This window comes from Aptenodytes patagonicus, chromosome 1, assembly GCF_965638725.1.
Source record: "Aptenodytes patagonicus chromosome 1, bAptPat1.pri.cur, whole genome shotgun sequence".
In the NCBI taxonomy this organism is placed as follows: Eukaryota; Metazoa; Chordata; class Aves; order Sphenisciformes; family Spheniscidae; genus Aptenodytes; species Aptenodytes patagonicus.
The window spans coordinates 150,872,104-150,878,103 of NC_134949.1; the positions used below are offsets into that span (position 1 = coordinate 150,872,104).

Here is a 6,000-nt window from a genome sequence, read left to right on the forward strand (position 1 = left end):
TTCAAGTAAAGCTTGTATTATAGCTCTACAGATGCAGGAGCTTTCATTAGCCCCAAGACCACACGTCTCAGACTGCTCTATCCCCAAATTCTTGGGTATCCTACACACTGAAATAAGATCTTAAATGCTGGAAAAGTTTGGATGCCATCTAGAGAAGGGTGACTTGGAAGTAAATAAATATGAAAGAGTGAACAGCCCAGAGAAACAGGGAGGTGGTTAGTAATTACACAGACGTGGAAAGGCAGAGCCAGCAAGGTGTGGGTTCTGCCATCTCTCCATAGAAGTCAACACTCGTGCTGCCATGTTACCCTTCTAAAACTTCTCTGCCAGATACCGTCTTATAGCTGAAATAAGTTGAAGTATCAATAAAAACAGTATCTATAAACACACTTTTTAATGGTTCTGAACATCAGATGTGCAGTTGTAGCTAGAAGACAGTATGAAGAAAAGTCATTTTAAAGTGACAGAGTAATTGATCATTTAACGTGGATAAACATAAAAGAAATCACCTCTCCCCCTTCTTTTTATTTTAATTAGCAGCATTAAGTTAAAGTCAGCTGTGTGCTAAAATGCAAAATTTCATCTAGTTATCTCGCTTTTCAGAGGTGCCATCAAGCCCTACAGATCTCCAGCATCTTCCACTCCCACCTGGCCCAGCCTCCGCCACCACAAAACCTGCCAGGGCCCTGACATAACATTTTATACATCAGCTCTTCAAGATGCAAATAGCATCTGCTGGCTTCCATTACATAAATATCCCCGATAAGAGCTATTATTAACTTGTTGGTTTCCATTTTAAGTAAAGTATGTCAAAATTGCATTTATGTCTCCAATTACATGAAGCCTCAAGTGTTATAAGCACTTCAAATATTCAGAAAAGAGAAACACCACACATTTTCAGAGGAAGGGTTCCCCTCTCCAGTAATTCAAAAGCCTCCGAGTCCCCTTAGCCATAGCTCCCGCAAAAATTGTGGGAGTGGGGAAGAGACTAAGCTGGCACGATCAAATGGCAAGTTTTGGCTAAATCCGTTTCTGTCTATAATGCAAGAAGTCACCAACCGAAAAGCAACACCACCACTGATCTAGACAAAACAGCAAGTTTTTGGTTATAAAAATGCATCGAGAGAATGATATCCACACTTCACAAAATATTAACTTTCCAATTTCAGTTGAATACAACATTCTTTGTTATTAAATTGCCCTGTATTTTCTGAAGAGTGGGCATAATGCTACACTATCAAACCTATTCAGGTAAGAGCCCCCAAAACCACATGCCAACTTCTAAAGGAGACTTCTAGGGACCAAAGGAGAAAGACACACCACAGAAACAGAGGTTTATATAACATTTTCATCCACAGATGATAAAAGGCGCACCACAAAAATGGGTACACGTTCCTACTCCGCTTATATCCCAGGTCTTGCCAAGCTAACCGAAAATGTACAGACACCATGCCGTGCTCCTTACCCTCTGGGGCACGACAGTCAGAAATTAATTTCAAAGATTGAAATAAGCTACCTAAATAGACCACAGGGAACATCGTAGGGGTATCAATTTCAAACTCAAACTCAAGGCAGCTCGTACAGTGTTTAACTTCACTTCTCACCAGCAGGTCTTACAAATCCGGCCATTTTCACCATGGCCTCAGACACCTGCCATCACGCTGGCCAAGAGTTCAGGTCCCCAGCCAAGACACCCCATAGGTCAGCCGCAGCAAGCTCTTTGGGATAAATGCTCTACAGCACTCAGCATGCGGTAGCTACTTCACTGACCATATGCCTGCCTGCCTGCCTACCTGTACATATATAAAGCTGTGCAGGTAAAAATAATACTCAATTGTAGCCAAGCAGCCTTTGTAAACTCTCCTTCATAAGCGAACCACCCAGCTCCATGAAAACCCTGCGCATTTTAAAAAACAAAACAAAAAGCCCACAACAATCTCAGGTATCCCAGTAAATCCCAGACGCAAACTTCCTGATTTTCTGCCACGGAGAGGAAGTCCACAGAACCACAGAGAAGGAAAAAGCTGGGTTTATTCTAACACTACACGGAGATCCCCTAGCCCAGACATTTACATTCACAGCAGATTTTCATGATTTTAACGAGAGCCCAAATGAACGTGCATCCTTGCCAATAAATGCCACTGCATATGTTCCTGCATCAGCTCTCTAGCAAATCTTTGTGGGTACCTGCTACACATACATAACACAAATAAAACAAGCAAAAAAACCCCCCACAGTTGCGCTGACTGACCCAACTCAGGAATTTTTCCTGCTGTGGAAGGGAGAGAGGCCTGTTCTGTAAAAGGAATCTAGAAAGAAGAAACATCAAATGAAGGACAGGTAATAGAAACAGCTCTCATTATTTTGATGACTTTTACTGCACACAAAGCCCAACTTTTGCAGAAGAGAGCTTTCTTCTGCTCCTCTTCGGCATTAAAAACAGGGCATGTCACGTCTAGTCTGGAAAGAGGTCAGAAGTTCAGTTAAAAAAAAAACACCACAAAACTTTGGATCCTAAAAGCACTAACTTGCTTTTAATTTGAAAAGGCACTTAACTAAAACGACTTCAAATTGCATTTTCTCCCTTCCCTACAGTGCAGGTGAAGACTTTTCTGACGTTGTGCTAAGGAACTCTGTGCAGGCTTGATAGTTACGCTAACGTGCCTTCATCCAGGTTGCCCTTTCCTCTCTAAATCCATCCGGCTCTTACATTTTCAGGTTAGTTCTAACCATCGCTAAGATATGGTCTCGCTTTGTAGAGGTTAGCAGGTGTGCTCGAGATGCTCTACAGAACAGCCCACAATGAGCACCAACATGACGTAAAAAGTTGGCTGCAGATAAAACATTTCGCACGCACCAAGACAAAATACAGTCCTCTTAATCGCTCAGTTTTAGCGCAAAGGCTCTCTTATGTTAACAGAAAGCCACAATAGCTTTCAAGTTTCTAGTGTATTTTAATCACAGGATTTCTAATCACAACTGGATGCCATCTCCAGCATCCCCTTCTCCTGAACGTGAAAAAAAACCACAGCGGTAATTTAGTGGTATTTTAATTAAAGTACATAGCCACTCATTAAAACAATTTGTGAACAATAGCTGAACTCTTCAAGTAACTATAAATGCTTTTCATAAAAGAACTGTAGTTAAAAAACAGAAAAAAAGCGGCATTTATACTTCCCATTAAGATGTGTTTAAGACACCCTGTACCCAACTCTCCCATTAATCATCACAGAATTATTTGCAAATGCAACTTTTGCTACCTCCCCGGCCGCTAATCATACCGGTCGCCGTACGTCCGTAGAACTAAGCCATGCCTTTGCAGAAAGACGAGCAACATTAAAGCAAACACCGCGCGAGGAAGGAAGGTTTGATTCGGCGAAGCGGAGTCGGGACCTTCCCGTTCCTATCCCTACGAGCACAGGGGGCACTGGGGCGCTATCCGCGCCCGCTGCCCGGGATAAAACTTACCTTGGCGGCGCGGCGGGCCGGGCCGGGCCGGGCAGGCGGGAGGGCTGCGTTAGCGCTTCATTGTCAAACTCAGTTCTAGCAAGTTCCTCGACATACTGGCGGAGCGGTGCTCGGCAGCGGACAAGCGCCCGGCTGTCTTGACTGGCTGTCTGTCTGCCCGGCTGTCCGCCCGCCCGCAGCCAGCCCGCCCGCCCCGCCGCCACGCCCAGCCGCGCTCCGCAGGGCCCCGCCGGCTCGGGGACCGGCGGGGTCGCCGCCTCTCCGGGCTGCGGCGAACAAAAGGGCGCTTCGCCGGGGGCCGCCGCCGCCGCCCAGCCCCAGCCCAGGCCCCGCCGCCCCCCGCGGGCACAGCCCGGCGAGCGCGGGGGTGGAGCGGCGGCCCGATTCTGGCGGGGCGGGAGAACCGCCGCAACTTTTCCCTCCGGACGCGGCCGGGGCCGCAGCGCCCACGCCGGACGGGCGGCCCGCCGGGGCGCCCCGGAGACGCTGCCCGCCCGGCGCGGCCCGGCACGGCTGCCACCCCCGGCTCGGCTCCGCACCCCCCCCCCCCCCCCTCCCGCGCCCCACGTACCCGCAGGACTCGCCGCCTCCCCCCGCTCGCCGCTGCTTCCTCCTCCTCCTGCCCGGCCTTGGCGCCAAACGCCGCCGCCGCCTCCCCCCGCCGCAGGCCCGGCGCCTCCCCCGCGCACAGGCCCGGCGCGGCGGCCCCGGCGGCCCGGCGCCCGCCCCCCGCCCCGCCTCCATGCGGGCAGCCCGGGCCGCGCTTACCTCCCGCCACCGGCGCGGCGCGGCACGGCCCGGCCCGGCGCGCCGCCGCCTCCTCCCCTGCTCGCCGGCGTGGGCGGCCGCGGCCGTCAGGGCTGGCGCTCCCGTCGCGGCGGCGGCGGCTGCTGCTGCTGCGGCTGCTGGTACCGTCCCGCGCCGGCGCGCATCGCCTCCGCCCGCCCGCCCGCCCGGGCCCGTGGCCGGCGGCGGCTCCCGCCCTGCGTGCCGGCTGCTCGTCGCGCCCGCCCCACTCCTCCTCCTCCTCCGGCGGCGGAGGCAGCGGCCGCACAAGAGCCCTATTGTATTATTGACACGGCTGGGCTCCAGGCCCCGCCTCTTCCCCTTCCCTTCTCTCCCTGCCCGCGCCGCGCCGGGCCTTCCTGCCAGCCGCGCCGGCAGAGCCAGCCCGTCCCGGCGAGCGGGCGGGAAGGGGCCTGAGGGGAAGGCCTTCAGCCCCGGGCCCCTCAGGCGGGCGTCAGGGCTGAGGGGAGCGAACCGTGCCCGGAACGGGGTGAGGGGCAGGAGGTGGCTTCTCCTTTCGAGGTGACCAGAGCAGATGAGAAGCGAGTGGCAGCGCCCAGCCCACGTGCCCGAAGCCACCGGCTACCGAGACCCAACTTTGGGCTGGGCAACTGGTAGTGGGGGCAGAGGTGGCCGGGCACCTTGCCACATCCCGCCTGCTGTCCAGCAGCATCCAAGGGTGTCGTGCATCCATCCCCACCCGGTCCAGCACTAAACTGAGAACATTTTACACAAGTGGCACAACTTGTAAAATGATGAGCATGAAGTCTACCTTAAGGCAGCTTTTAGCCAGCTATTGGTGTTAATCGTTCGGCCCGTGACAGAGTTCCCCATCGAAACAACATTTGATAGCACAGTAGGCAGCAGCAGTTAGAATAAAGGAAACAATGGCAAAAATTTGGCAAACCTCCTCCATTATTAGGCCCCACACCCACACACATTTCCCGTACTATTACCAAGTATCACTTGCATCAAATGCATTGCAAACCCCTTTTGCCTTCCTTAGCAGAAGGACTGCTGCATAGAGATTTATCTAGAGAAGGCCCTTTGGCTGCTGCAGCCCCGTTCTCCGTGCACACAGTAACTGAGGCACGGAAAGACTACAAAAACTCGGCAGAGAAGGAAATCAAACCTGGGGTCTCAAATCTGGGATACAGCCCTTCTCTCTAGGCCAGGCACAGAGAAGAAGCCGCAAGAATATACTAACGAGGAGTACAAAGGAAAAGGAATGAAGAGATGAGCAGCAAGCACGGCAGGGATAGACTGGCATGCTTGAGCTGCACTTCTACAGTGTTTCCAGACAGCAGCCAAAAGATGAGGTGAAACGGATCATAAGAAAGGAGGCGCTGTTTCAGGCTAAATGTTCCATCTAGCTCAACAGCCTCCCACCTGCTCTACCAAGTCACTGGCCCCCCCCCGCATCAACCTCCTCCTGGCCAAAGTGGGCATCCACAGTAAGATACTTCCCCCAAGTACTCTGCAAGCCTCCAACTACTTCTTACTCAGATTTCCCAAGCAGGATGTGGTGCGTCTGTTTACTAACCCTCAACAGATCACTTCTCAAGTACTTGTCCAAGTCAGCTTTCACTGAATCCATGTAGGCTTCTGACTGTAAATCACTGCTGGCAAGGACTTCCATGAATCTATTACCTGCTGGAAAAAAAAAAACCAAACCAAAAGCCACCAACAAAACCAATCTTTTTTTCTTTTGAATAGCTGGTTAATATTCCTGCGTGTAATATGAAG

The 6,000-nt window shown here is 52.1% G+C and overlaps 1 protein-coding gene across 2 annotated transcripts in view; it reads right to left on the reverse strand.

Annotated features, from left to right (window-relative positions):
- JADE3 (jade family PHD finger 3) overlaps positions 1–4,276 on the reverse strand; it is a 71,118-nt gene extending 66,842 nt beyond the window's left edge. Inside the window, exon 1 of one of the 2 annotated variants that reach the window (XM_076358700.1) lies at positions 4,237–4,276. The gene's annotated coding sequence lies outside the window, so the exon portion shown is untranslated. Of the gene's footprint in view, positions 1–4,039; positions 4,096–4,236 lie in introns of those variants that run through there. The other variant, XM_076358691.1, reaches the window with a different exon arrangement.
- Between the last annotated feature and the right edge of the window lie 1,724 nt (positions 4,277–6,000).